We start from the raw sequence: 14,849 nt of genomic DNA on the forward strand, positions 1-14,849 counted from the left end.
GTAGCCAGTTTTGAAATCAGGAAGTGTGATCCTCCAACTTTGTTCTTTTCAAGATTGTTTTTGGCTATTCCAGGTCCCTTGAAGGATATTATTCTCTTGATCACTATATTTCTTTGCAAATGACTTCCAATTTGCTGTTTGACTTAGTTTATGAGGTTTAGTTATACAGAAGTTTTAAATTTTATGTCAGTTTATTGATTTTTTAAAAATTACAATTTGTTTCCTCTGACAGGTTACAAGACAAACACCTAGTTTGCTTGAGTTTTAAAAGGATATTTCTTTTGCCCCACTTGAATGACCAATAAAGACATAAGTCCAAATGGCAAAGTGAAAGGGAGATTATTTGTTGATCATTTTTTATTTTTCTGTTGCTCTTATTTTTATTTTTTATGATAATTATCAATTCCTTTTTCCTTCCAGTATTATTGAGATATAATTGAAATACAGCACTCTTTAAGGTGTACAGCGTAATGATTTGACTTACATACATCATGAAATGATTATCACAATAGGTTTAATGAACATCCATCCTCTCATATAGATACAAAATAAAAGAAATAGAAAATATATTGTTCCTTATAATGAGAACTCTTAGGATTTACTCTCTTAACTTTCATATATAATATACAGCAGTGTTACCTTTATTATGTTGTACATTACGTCCCTAGTACTTATTTATCTTACAATTGGAAGTTTGTACCTTTTGACCACCTTTCTCCAATTCCCCTGCCCCCTCACACCCCGCCACTGATAAGCACATATCTGATCTCTTTTTCTGTGAGTTTGTTTGTTTTTAAAGTATAATTGACCTACAACACTATGTTAGTTCCTGTTATACAACATAGCAATTCAATATTTCTATACATTTCAAAATGATCACCATGATACATCTACTTACAATCTTACAAAATATTACATTATTATTTTACATTCCCTACAGTGTACATTTCATCCCTGTGACTCTTATTTTGTAACTGGAACTTTGTACCTCTTAACCTCCCTCCCCTGTTTCACTCATCCCACCCCCGTGCTTCCCTCTAGCAACCAACTGTTTGTTCTCTGTATCTGTGACTCTGTTTCTATTTCGTTATATTTATTTGTTTTGTTTTTTAGATTACACATATAAGTGAAATCATATTTGTCTTTCTTTGTCTGACTTGTTTCACTTAGCATAATATTCTCAGAGTCCATCCAGGTTGTCACAAATGGCAAGATTTCATTTTTGCTTTATGGCTGAGTAATAGTCCATTGTATGTATATACAACATCTTCTTTATTCATTCATTTATCGATGGACACCTTGGTTGCTTCCATATCTTGGCTATTGGAAAAAAATGCTTCAATGAACATTGGGGTGAATATATCTTTTCGAATCAGTATCGTTGATTTCTTTGGAAAAATACCCGAAAGTGGAATTGCTGGATCATATGGCACTTCTGTTTTTAATTTTTTGAGGAAACTCCATACTGTTTGCCATACTGGCTGTACCAGCTTACATTCTCACCAATAATGCACAACATTTCCTTTTTCTCCACATCCTCACCAGCACTTATCTCCTGCCTTTTTAATAACAGCCATTCTGACAGGTGTGAAGTGATATCACATTGTGGTTTTGATTTGCATTTCCTGGATGATTAGTGATGTTGAGCATCTTTTATGTGTCTATTGGCCATCTGCATGTCTTCTTTGGAAAAATGTCTATTCAGTTCCTCTGCCCATTTTTACTCGGGCTGATTTTTGTTGTTGAATTGTATGAGTTCTTTATATATTTTAGATATAAACCCTGTATCACATATATCTTATGCAAATATCTTCTCCCATTCTGTAGGCAACCTTTTTGTTTTGTTGAATAGTTTCCTTTGCTATGTAAAAGCTTTTTAGTTTGAATAGGTCCCATTTGTTTATTTTTGTTTTTATTTCCATTGCCTGAGGAGATGTAACCAAAAAAAAAAAAAATTGCTGAGAACAATATCAAAGAGCATACTGCTTATGTTTTCTTCTAGGAGATCGGGTCTTACACTGAAGTCTTTAATCCATTTTGAGTTTATTTTTGTATATGGCATGAGAAAGTAGTCCAGTTTGATTCTTTTGCATGTAGCTGTCCAGTTTTCCCAGCACCATTTACTACAGAGACTGTCTTTCCCCCATTGTGTATTCTTGCCTCCTTTGTCATAGATTAATTTCCCATGTGAGTGTGGGTTCATTTCTGGACTCTCTGTTCTGTTCCATTGGGCTATGTGTCTGTTTTTCTGCCAGTACCATACTGTTTTGATTACTATAGCTTTGTAGTATCATTTGAAACCAAGGAGTCTTGCTTTTATATTCAGAAAAATTATTTTTCATTGTTAATTTCTCAGACCTTTCTGAACCTAAATTTCTGAACCTAAATTTATTTTTCTATTTGTTTCCTTCTTTATTTAGAAAATGAGTTACAGAAAAACCAATCACTTACTGTGAAAAATTTAACTTAATTACTTATAAAGCAAAGAGTGAGAACTCCCCCATAACCAAGTGATTCCCAGTCTCACTCTCCAGAGATCACCACTATTAGCAACTTGTATCTCTCCCAGCCATTTTCTATGCAGATACACATGTATAGTGTTTAAAAAGTGGGATCAAACTAATAAATATTCTTCTGCATCTTACTTTTTTCACTTGACAGTATAGCAGGGCATCTTCCTATATGTGGCCAATCACATACTTTTTTGTTATGCTACCTAAAGCCTTCTCCACCCCATGGTTATAAACATATCCTCCTATGTAGTCATCTAGTACTTTTATAGACTATTTTTTATTTATTTTTAACTTAAAAGAAAGTTATTAAATTAAAATAAAGTTGTAAAAGAACAACAACTGTAGCATCAGTAGAATTCTTAATGTCATCTTGTCTACAACAGAGGGGACAGTAATAAGCTCCTCTCCCGTCTGCGCATATTCAAGAGAGGGGCTGGAGAACATGCTGCCTGTTGACACATTCAGAGCTCAAACTGGCTAGAGGAAGAGGGGAGTGTGTGTATGTGTGTGTGTGTGTGTGTGTGTGTGTGTGTGTGTGTGTGTGTGTTTGCCCGCACGTACGTTTTCCTCTCCACCTTACTCATGCCTTTTGTACTTGTCTGCACCCATTCTCTGGAGGTATAAATCAGTGATTCCTCATAGAGTGTTCAAATGGTTGGTCTATGTAACATCAGACCACTCTCCTCTGCCAGAAAATTTTGAGAAGGATAAGGATTAAAGAAAGAAGTGACACTTGCAATTCCCATAAAGATTTCTAGCATTGGAGCAAAATCCCGATGGCATTGATTCGGTTTCAGACTTACACTTTTAAAGTTGACATCCCCTGGCCTCTTCTGACATCTCATCCTGACCTCACTGGGCAGCTCTCTGGGCAGCTCCCTGGGGCGGGCTCCCGCAGGCCCTGCACACTCTCTTCCTTCCTTCCTCCATCTTTCCTCGGCCCTGAGGGATCTGGGGCAAGGCAAGAGCTCCGGCTCCTTCCCTGTCCCACCTGACTTCTTTAAGGGGTCACTTCCTCTTGCCTTTCGGTTTTCTTGTGCTCTCAGTATTCTTGAGCCCTCTCTAGGATACGTCAAGTTTCCAAAGCCTCTGAGGGATGGCAGCCCAGGTGCCTATACGGGAGGTTTCCTGAGACCTCAGCGTTTGAGATCAGGGATCTGGAGGGCAGGGGACTTAGCATCCCCAAAAGGTCGAAATGAGTGTGTGTGTGTGTTTGCGCTGGGGGTGGGGAGGGCATATTCTGGTTTTAGCACAGACCCCTCCAGAGAGAGTCTCCTCTCGGCACCGGTAAGGACAGCAGTCCTGGTAGGGCTACCGCAAGTGCCCTCGCAGAGCAACTCCCGCGCGCGCCGAACCTTTGCCTCGGTCAGCGCTGGCCGGATGCTAAGGAACCGCGGAGACTTGCAAGAGTTGCCATGGGAGTGCGAGGCCGGCCATCTCCTCCCACCACGTGTGCTCGCTTAGGCCGGCCTTCCCTCCCCTGACAATGGGCGTCTCCGCAGGGGCTCTCCCTTTAGGCTTCCCGAGTGCCTCCTCCCCCTCCCCCGCCTCCCCTCCTCCGGGAAGCTAAGCGGGGGCGTGAGTGCGCACCCGGGAGGAGTTGCCCTCGCGGCGGCCGCGGCCAGAGGCGCTCCGCCGGAGCCGCAAACTCCGAGCAAGTCCCCGGTCTCCGGCGCTTCGGGCCCCGCGAGCGGGCGCGGGAGGGCGGGCCGCGGTGGCCGGGCGGCGGGGCCGAACAGGCGGGACGCAGACCCCCCCGGCGGGGCCCGGGCGCGCGGGGCTGGACGCGGGGTGGAGTTGGGCGGCGGGTCGGGCTGGCGGTCCCGGCCCGGAGCCCCGCGCGAGGATGGCGGCCGCAGGCTCCCAGCCCCACCTAGGCTCGCCCGCCTGGCACGCGCCCCGGGCCCCGGCGCCGCGGACCCCCGCGCCGGGCAGCAGGACGCCGGGCCGGCCTCGGGACCGGGCCGGCCGCGCGTTGATGTCGGCCGCCCAGGCCATCCCTCTGCAGGTGGACATGGCCATGGCCCTGCAGCGCGTGCGGATTTCCGATAAGTACGGCAAGAGCTACCTCTGCCTGCTGCAGGCGGTCTTCGTCGCAGGTACGTCCCCGCCTGTGCGCGCCGCCGGGCGGCCTCCGCCTCCCGCCCCGCTCGCATGCAGCTCTCCTCCCGCGCTCCGTCCCGGCCGGCCGGCGGGCACACTTTGTCTTCCCTCCCAGCCGCGAGCGCCCTTGGCCGGCCGGCCGTTGTTCCCCGCCGCCCCGGGCCGCGCGGCCGGCGGACCGTGAGAAAGTCCGGGAGGCGGTGTGAGGACGTCTCCGCCGTGGCCTGTTAGGTCCCCTCTCCGCTTCTCACCCGCTCCCGTGTGTCGCCGGAGAGGTGGGGCTAGACGGTACCTGCCAACTCCGCATCCCGCCGACCAGAAGCCGGCCTCCCGGGGATACAGGTCCCTTGTAGTATTGCCTGAATTCTACAAAAACGGGGATGGGGGAATGAATAACACGTTTGGGGAAACCTAGTCCAAAAAGGCGCTGGGATTCGGAGACCCTGGGCACCGCCGTTGGAGGAGGAGTTGTAGAGAAACAGTGCCGCCGCCGACTTTCACCCAGGTTAATGCATCTTTCCAGCCGGGTCCCCGAGTTTCCTGTCTCCTGGGGTCCTCACTACAAAGGCAGAAGTTTTTGTTTGCCTGGCAGGATAAACAAAAAGAGCCAGCAAACCGCACATCCTTTACTGCCACTGCCGCGCTTTGGGTGAGGTGTGAGCGGGGTACCGTGGACGTGGTCACTTGCCAGCCTGGCTGCACACACGTTTACCTCGCCCGAGATGCCAGGCTTTGGGGTTGGTGCCGCAGGGAAGATGCAGCGGGCTCTGGGCTGAGAGAGGTTCCTAGGGGGCCATGCAGACTGGGAATAGGGTGTAGTTCCGGTACCTTAAATTCAGCCAGGGATTTTTAGACAAGTTTTTGAGGTACTGCAGTTGATGGACGTGTCTTCCTCTGAACCTGTCGAGAGTTTTACCTTAGCAATTTCCAAGCCTTACAGTGGGAGTTTGGCACCCAAAGAACAGACTTGGTGACAATTTCCCGCAAATCAGGTAGCCCCCCTCCCCACACCTTCCAAATACTATCCCTCCTTATTCAGGGCTACCCATGAATCCAGAGGAAGCCACACAAAGCGCTGTAGTTAGACCACAGTAAGTCAAGGCTGCAGCCTGTGCATTTTCAGATCTTGCCTGGGGTTTTTCAAGGTGGGCAGTATTGTTTCCCGTGTGTAGTAAATCACTAAGAGGGGTGCAGGGATGGGGCACACCCGCCTTCAGGTCTCAAGCAGTTTGGGATGCTACAGCAGCATCTCACTGGAACCCATGCAGCTCAGCAGAATGTGGAAAGTGCTTTGTGTCTTGTCCTTTCCCTCCTGAATCTTCCTGAGAGTTTAAAAAATCGCCATAGGAGAAATGTATGCTCTATCACAAAAATTAAGCTAGCTATATTATGAACTCTTAAGTTGGCATTTCTACCTCCAGTGATTTCTCTTATTTCCATAGTTGTGTGATGTTTCATCTTCCTGTACCGCTGAAGCCTCCGGCACGCAGGCAGGCTCCTGTTGCCTGGGCACCGTGACGCGTCACGGCACCTAAATGACACCAGTTGCTGCGCTTTCACACGGGCGTGCGGTACTTCTCTGCCTTTCAGCCTTTTTAGCAGTAATGTTCATCTCTGTGTGGACCAACGGAGTGTTTTGCAGTGGTTTGTACCTATGCCGTTAGGACACACACCTTAGTTTTACGTGTGAAAAAGATTTCATATATTTGGAAAATATTCGTCTATTTAAAAATATGCTTACAAAGCTTTTCATTGTGGTACAAAACTTTCTGAGAGCTCATTTCAATAATGGCCGTTTAGAGACAGCTCGCACCAGGACACGCTATGGTATAATAAGCTAATTACACATGCTTGTGCAGGATCTGTGTGGGGCGGCCAGAAGAGGGGATGATTGACTCTACTTAGGGAGTTAAGGGAAGACTTCAGGGAGAGGATGATGGATGAATTGAATCTTCAAGGTTGCGCACAAATTTCCGGGTGAACTGGGGATGGGGATGGTGTGTGGTGGGGAAAGGCAGGGAGAAATAATCCAGGAAAAGGAAATAAGATGTGCAAAAACAAGCAGAAAGGGGTCAGCATGGTAGGTTTGGGGATTTTTTTTTTAATGATTAATGTGTAAAGTGTGGGAAGTACAGGACAGAGAAATTTGGAGAGATAAGCAGAGGCTGCATCAGGCAGAGCCTTGTAAGGTATATTAAAGGGCTTGGCTTTATTTGTAGGGCAATGGGGAGTCATTGGAGTGTTGTAGACAGGGGAATGGAACAAGGCTGCTGCGTATGGTTGTACAGGCTGTGCACTGCAAAACCGCGAATGATGCCCTTGCTAGGGTTGTACAGTGCACAGTGTGCGCAGGGGTCAACAGTGGCAACGCACGGTGGGGCTTCCTGCTTTTACAAATACCACGCTGGCAGTGTGTAGGAGGACAGTGTGTGGAGTCCACAGTGGGGAGGAGGAAGACTGTAAGTAGGGCGGCCAGTAAGAAAGCAGTCGTAGAAAGCTGGGCAAGGATGGATGAAGGCATGGACTAAGTCGGTTCTGGGAATGGGGAGAAGCCTGAGGAATTGAGAAGGTAGAATTGATTTGACTTGGCGACTAGCTGCAAGGTTTGAGGGACAGGGAAGGAGACCAGGTTAATTCCAGGTTTCTGGTTAGGGTGATGGGGTGAGGAGAGATGTCATTAAGACAGGGAATGGAGGAGGAAGAGGAAATTGGGGGTTCAGTTTTGGCTATGTGGTTTCTGCATATGTGGTCTGGAGCTGGGAAAAAGCAAATGCTATTTCTTACAATCATCTGTGGCGTCCATCAAACAACTCCTGGCACAGAAGTTCTTTCCTTCAGTTACTTCCGTGGGTTATCTTGATAATTCAGAAAGCCTAGCCTAGATGTAGCCCACATTTATTATAAAATTACCTTTTGAACTTGCCCTTAAATAGAGGTTCCCCTCCTCATCACACTTTCCTTACCTGATGATGGGGGGAAAAGGGAAAAAAGGAAAGAAATGGTTTGCATTCCTTGCAGGACAGAAGAACACCGACTATACTGATGTAAGGTATACTGATCAGATAACTTAGGTAAGGAGCTGTGAAGCCCTATTCACTGCAAATTTGATTTTGTCAGAGTTTAGCTCAAGAAGATGTGTAAATCACAACAAAAGTTGATTATTCAGTATACATTGCAACATGGTATAAAAATGTCTTTCAGTGATGGTGGGTCATTTGCTGGGCAGCACTCACTGCTGAGTTGCTCCACATCACTGACTTCCTGGGTAACTGAGGTTCAGCACTTTAAGTGCTTCATTTTTTCCCTCGCCCAAATCTCTAACCATTTTGGGTGGAAAGCTTTTCAAAAGCAGTGTTTACCTTCCTGACTCCTGAACCTGGAAATAATTGCATCCTTGCTTGATAACTCAAGATTATCCTTATAATAGCATTATTAGTTGTTTTAATTTGCTGTATACAGTGATGCCTCAAGGGCTCCTAAACTGTGGCGGGTCTGTTTGTTCCTGCATTAACTGGGGCACAGGTTGTTCTGCCTCTTAATTTGCAACATCTGGTTTTCTAATCTTCCCATATATCCCCTGTCAGCTGCCGTTTCTTGCTGCTCTTACTTTAACTCCTTGTACCAACCAGCAGTTACTGCCTAATCCTCCATGCTCCCTCCTTCATTGCCCCTTCTGATGTGTTGTGATGGGCTAGAAAGCGGGATAACCAAACTTGTCAGACTTGTCTGCAGAATATGAGTAAATAGACAATGAATAGGGCTGTGGGGAGTCATCTTCTGCTAATGTATATGAACTTTGGTACATGGACTCTGATGTCTCTTCTGGTCGCATAAAAGCTTTTTTTTTAAAAAAATTGAAGTATAGTTGACTTACAATCATATTCATTTATTTGTGTACAACATAGTGATTCAATATTTTTATAAATTATACTCCATATAAAGTTATTACAAAATATTGACTGTTCCCTGTGCTGTATGTTACATCCTTGTATCTTACTCTATACTTAGTAGCTTGTACCTCTTAATCCCCTTCCCTCTCCCTGCTGGTAACCACTAGTCTGTCCTCTGTGAGTCTGTTTCTATTCCTAAAAGCTTTTTATTTATCTTTTCTAGTTCTCATTGTGTCCTGGAGAGTTGATGCTGTTACATAAGCTACAGTAAACTTGTGTTCTCTTGTAAATTGAGGTATCACAATATATGCAATAGTCATATTTTGCTTTCTTGTAAAACAAAGAAGTGTGCTCACAGTCTACCAGAAAATCGAGATGCATTTTATCCATTGTATTTCTCAGGCACGCCTGCAAGTGCTTGGCACTAGGAGGCACTTCAGTCTTAGATGTTGCCCCAGAGGCTTGAAGGCAACTGTCCCAATACAGCATCTTCTCCAGCAAGTACCCTCTGAAGACTCAGTAAGAAACCTGCTCCTCACCTGCCCCAGGGCAGAAGTGGGGGTCCGCCCCCCCAGGGAGATGCCTCCTGTCTGATTGCTGCCAAGGTCTTGTCCTGGAGGTGGTTCACTCCTGGCAAGAGGCCAGCATCACAGCCCTTCCTCTCATTTATTTTTCACCCAAACCCTCCCCTCATTGTATATGCATGACAAATGGAAGGATGCACCCGACTTCTTGTCATTGAGCAAAGACCTAAGGGAGGTGAGAACGTGGTCAGGGGGCTCCGGAGGAGGTTTCCGGGCAGAGGGGACAATCAGAAGTAAAGGCCTGGAGATTAGAAAGTATTGACAAGTTCAGGGAACGGGAAGAGGACCAGTGTGGCTGAAGCAGTGTGTGTGTGATGAAGTCAGAGATGTAATGGGTCTGGATCACATAGGGCTTGCTAAGGACTTTGACTTTTACCCTGGGTCAGATGAGGAACCGTAGGAAGGTCTGAGCAAACCTTGAGTGACTTACACTGCTCTGGATGCTGTGTGGAGAATAAAGCAAAGGGGAGATGAAGGGGAAAACGGGGCAGCCAATTAGGAAGCTCTTAGGGTTGATGGTGGTGGCCTGAACCAGAGAGGTGATAATGAGGGTGGTGAGCAGGGCTGAGAGTCTGAGTACAGTTTGACGGTAGACCCCCAACGATTTGCTAATAGTTTGGATGTGGGCTCTGAGAGGAAGAGAGCAGTCAAGGAAGACTGACTGTAAGAACTTCGGCCTGAGCAAGTGGATGGCAGGAATTGTCATCAGTGGAGATGGAGGTGCCTACAGGGGGAGCAGCTTGTCAGGGAAATCAGGAGGGTCAGAAGTTTGGTTTGGTACTTGCCAACACTTGGAGGCACCTATTCGACATCCATGCGAGATGCTGGGTAGGAAAATGGATACAGGAATCTGGCCTTCAAGGAAGGGACCCAGGGGGAGGATGTACATTTGGGAGTCAGCCACCTCAGAGGTGGTATTTAAAGCCTGGCTGAGTGAGCCTAGCTAGAGAAGAGATCAGTCAGAAGAGATGTTTGCTTCGCACCAGTGAAGACTTGGGGGTGACTTCCTCCCAGAGCCACATTTACGAAAGCACAAGAGAAAGATGTGCTCCAAAAAGATCATTTCTGTGGTTTGTTGTTTAAATGTTTGCACCGTCAGATTTGCTCCCAGGTCACTTTGACTCATGTTCCTTTGCTCACAGTCTGGAACCAACATAATCTATGCCTGGGGGGAAAGAGGAGGTCTATGATTAAAGCTCTCCAAAGAGAGAAACTGCAACATCAGTGTTAAATGCTTCTTCTTTGTGGGTGTAAGAAAACTGTAGTTTAGTCACTGACGACTTAAATTCGTGCTGCCGACGAATTCCTTCCCATCTTATTCTTTCTCCAGCAGCAATGCTAAGCAGCCACTATTGCTTTCCATTTGAGAAGCCCTTTGTTCAGTTACCTCCTGTCATTTTCAATACATAATGTAATTTTCATTAAAAAATCACATTTTAATGGAAAAATCAAAGCCTGATGACAAATTGGAAGGACCAGTGTATACTCAACAATAAAATTCGGGGCTTTAGAAAATAGCTGAATTAGCAAATATAGGGACATTTTAATATATTGAAATTTAGTCCTAAAGGAAGATTATCTCCTTTCTGATTTTCTTCCCGATATTTATCAATGATATCGTCACCTCTGCCATGAAGAGGTTAAGTCAGCTGGTTAGCCCTGTAGATGCTAGGAAAGCAGACTTTTTAGGAGCACTTATAATTTAAATATGTGTATTTGTCTCTGGAAAATTATGAGTCAGCAATTTGATGGACATATGTCTGTTCTGTTTTCAGATAATTTTTTTGTACTAATTTGAAAAGGGAAGGGGAGCCATTCCAGCGAGGAGAAACAGAAGAGAGTTTTGTTAACAAGAGGACAAGTGGGAGAAACAAGATCCCATTCTAGTTTTTTTTTTTAACGGTTTTATTGAGATATAATTCACATCCCTTACAATGAAGCCATTTAAAATACACATTTCAGTGAGTTTAGTATAATTAGAGTTGTGCATTCATCACCACAAGTTGAGAACATCCCCATCACCCCCAAAAGAGAGCCCCATGCCCATTAGCCATCACCCCCCCACCCCGTTTCCTCCCAGCCGCCCTTCCCACCAGCTCCTGCAGCCACTCACATACTTTCTATGTTTATAGATGTGCCTGTTCCAGACATTTCTGACAAACAGAATCATCATATACCATCTCCTGTGACTGGCTCCTTTCACTTAGCATAATGTTTTAAAGTTTCATTCATGTTGCAGCATGTATCAGGATTTTATTCTTTTATCTGGCTGAATATGACAGCACTGTGTAGCTATATACCACATTTTAATTATCCATTCCTCAGCTGATGGACATTTGAATTATTTCCACCTTTCGGCTATCATGAATAATGTTGCTATGAACGTTCTTATACAAGTTTGTGTGTAGACATGTTTTCACTTCTCTTGAGTATCCAGGAGTGCGATTGCTAGACCATAAAGTAACTGTATGTTTAATCTTTTGAGGAACTCCCAGACTTCCGAAGCCCAAAGTGGCTGTACCATTTTACACTCCCACCAGCATTGTGTGAGGGTTCCATTTTCTCCACATCCTTCTCCGGACTTGTTAATCTCTGTCTTTTTGATTCCAGCCATCCTGGTGGGTGTGAAGTGGTTTCACATTGTGATTTTGATTTGCGTTTCTCGAATGACTAGTGATATTGAGCACCTTTTCAGGTGCTTATTGGCCGTTTGTGTATCTTCTTTGGATAAATGTCTATGCAGATTCTTTGCCCATTTTTAAATTGGGCTATTCTTATTCTTTTTACTGTTTAGTTAGTTGTAAGATCTTTATATAGTCTGGATTCAAGAATCCTTATCAGATATTTTATTTTCAAATATTTTCTCACATTCTGTGAGTTGTCTTTCATTTTCCTTGATGGTTTCATTTGAAGCACATACCTTTTTTAACTTTGAAGTCAAATTTGCCTATTTTCTCTTTTTTTTTGTTCTGTTTGAGTCCCTGCTTTCAATTCTTTTTTTATTGAGGTATAACTGATATTAGTTTTAGGTGTACAAAGTAATGTTTCGATATTTGTATATATTGGAAGTGGTTACCGTGGTTACTGCAATAAGTAATTAAATTAACATCCATCACCATACATAATTACAAACTTTTTTTCTTGTGATGAGAACTTTTAAGATTTACTTTATTAGCAACTTTCAAGTATGCAGTATGATATTATCAGCTATAGTCACTGTGCTGTACGTTACATCCCCACGATTTATTTTTTTTGCAACTGGAAGTTTGTACCTTTTGACCCCCTTTACCCATTTCTCCCACCCCCTATCTCCTGCCTCTGGCAACTACCAATCTGTTCTCTGAGTTTTGTTTTGTTTTTTTTTTAGATTCCACATATAAGTGAGATCATATGATATTTGTATTTCTCTATCTGACATTTCATTTAGCATAATGCCCTCAAGAACCATCTATGTTGTCTCAAAGGACAAGGTTTCCTTTTTAATGGTTGAATAATATTCCACTGTGTATATACAACATCTTCTTTATCCATTCATCCATTGATGGGCACTTAGGTTGTTTCCGTATCTTAACTATTGTGAATAACACTGCTATGAATATGTGGGTGCAGATATCTCTTCAAAATAGTGATTTCATTTACTTCAGATATATACCCAGAAGTGGAATAGCTGGATGATATGGTAGTTGTATGTTTAATTTTTTGAGGAATCTTCACTATATTTTCCACAGTGGCTGTACCAGTTTACATTCCCACCAGCAGTGCACAAGGGTTCCCTCTCTCCACATCCTCAGCGATGCTTGTTATTGTTTGTCTTTTTGGTAATAACTGTTCTGACAGGTGTGAGCTGATATCCCATTGTGGTTTTGATTCCCGTTTCCCTGATAATTAGTGATGCTGAGCATCTTTTCTTATACCTGTTGACCTCTTTTTTCTATTGTCTTCTATGCTTTTGGTGTTATATATAAGATAATATTGCCTAATCCAAGGTCACAAAGAATCCCACCTATGTTTTCATCTGAGCTTTATAGTCTTAGCTCCTACATTTAGGTCTTTGATCCATCTGAGTTATTTTTGTGTGTGATGTGAGCTAGGGATACAACTTCGTTCTTTTAACCATGTGCACATATCCAGGTGTTCCCAGCACCACTTGTTGAAAAGAATATTCTTTCCCTAAGAAAATGTCTTGGTAGCCTGGTTTAAAACCAGTTGACCATAGATACAAGGGTTTATGTCTGGATTCTCGGTTCCATTCCATTGGTCTATCCATAAGTCTGTCATCATACCTGTATCACATTGTCTTCACTGTCTTGATTACTGTAGCTGTGCACTAAATTTTGAAATTGAAAAGTATGAATTTTCCAACTTTTTTCTTTTTTAAGATGGTTTTGCCTATTCTGGGACCTTTGCATTTCCATATTAATTTTAGGATTATTTATTTATTTAACAATTTATTTTCTGCATAAAAATGAGCCAGGATTCTGCTAGGGATTGCACTGAATCTGTAGATCAATTTAGGGAATGTCTGAACCTCATTTTTTATAGGTGTACAAATTGAGGTGTCCCCAAGTAGGACATTCATACTTTAGATATTTGGGAATTATTTACTCTAATGCTTCTCTGGCCCATCAGTGCTCACATTGTATGATTATTCACCTACAGATTTTCATGAATTTAGAAGGATTACGATATATTAATTTATTCTTATTATGGGAATTATTCTAGAGACCCCCGCTAAAAGCTTAAGAGGCCAAAAACATCCATGTGAGTTCTCCAAAGGGCAAACAAAATCACAAATGAAGACAACAACAACAACAAAATATAATCACAAACAGTTGCCTTAGTGTTTGTGATTCAGCATTTGGCCTGCGAGTCTGTGTGGGACTAGGGTGGCTTAACACAGGGAAAGTGAGAGGCACGTTGACCAGGAATCGGCAAACATCTTTCCAGGCTGGACGAGACCATTTTTCAGTCAAATGTGTAATCCCCCTCCCTGTGGCAGGAAAGTTGATTGCAGCGGCTAGCCGGTTCAGCTGGGGCCAGCTCTACTGTGGACTGGCTGATTCTTTAAGCAGGAAAAACGTTACTTATCCTGATTAATTATCCCGATTTTTACATACAGTGGATCACCACATATGTCGTTCTCTTTACGGAATGATTCAGTCCTTCTCAAAAGTTACCTGTATGTATTGGGTTCCGGAGTCATGAATTCACTAGGCAGTGATTGTTAGGCGGGTTGCCAAGACAATGGCAGCTGTACAAGGAAAAGATGCTGTCTCTATTGGGTAGTTTTTAATCTTAAGTGGGAAGGAAGAAAAAGCTTTCCATGGCTGCATTCTTCAGCACCTACATGAGACACAGGTGAGGCCCAGCCACCTGGACACCATGCTTTTGAGGGGGAGGGTCTCCCCCTGACACCGCCCACCCTCTGTGCTTCGTTTTTTCTCCTGTGCTTTTTGGCCCCCTCCCTTTCGTCCCTCTCTCCTCTTGGTTCCTCCTCTTTTTAATTTCTCCTTTTAAAAATGTCTCTCTTCCTTGCCTAGTGCTTTAGGTGTGTCTTTTTTCTGTGTGTGTGTGTGCTTTGTTTTTTGTAAAGGATTATCTTTTATTTTTCCACTTTCTTATGTTTTATTTTTTTTTCTCTGTTCCAGTAAAGCTTTATTTACAAAAACAAGGAGCAGGCTGGTTTTGGTCCCCAAGCTGTAATTGGTCAGCTGCTGCTCTAGTGCACGCTGTCATCCACGCTGTCTGGTTATAAGAGT

At 43.8% G+C, this 14,849-nt stretch overlaps 1 non-coding gene across 1 annotated transcript; it reads right to left on the reverse strand.

The window, feature by feature from the left end:
* Positions 1–214: 214 nt before the first annotated feature.
* On the reverse strand, positions 215–341 carry LOC116151101 (small nucleolar RNA SNORA27). The gene has a single exon (XR_004134885.1). It is a non-coding gene; the product is annotated as a small nucleolar RNA SNORA27 (small nucleolar RNA).
* Positions 342–14,849: the final 14,508 nt, after the last annotated feature.

This window comes from Camelus dromedarius, chromosome X (genome assembly GCF_036321535.1).
Source record: "Camelus dromedarius isolate mCamDro1 chromosome X, mCamDro1.pat, whole genome shotgun sequence".
Classification (NCBI taxonomy): Eukaryota; Metazoa; Chordata; class Mammalia; order Artiodactyla; family Camelidae; genus Camelus; species Camelus dromedarius.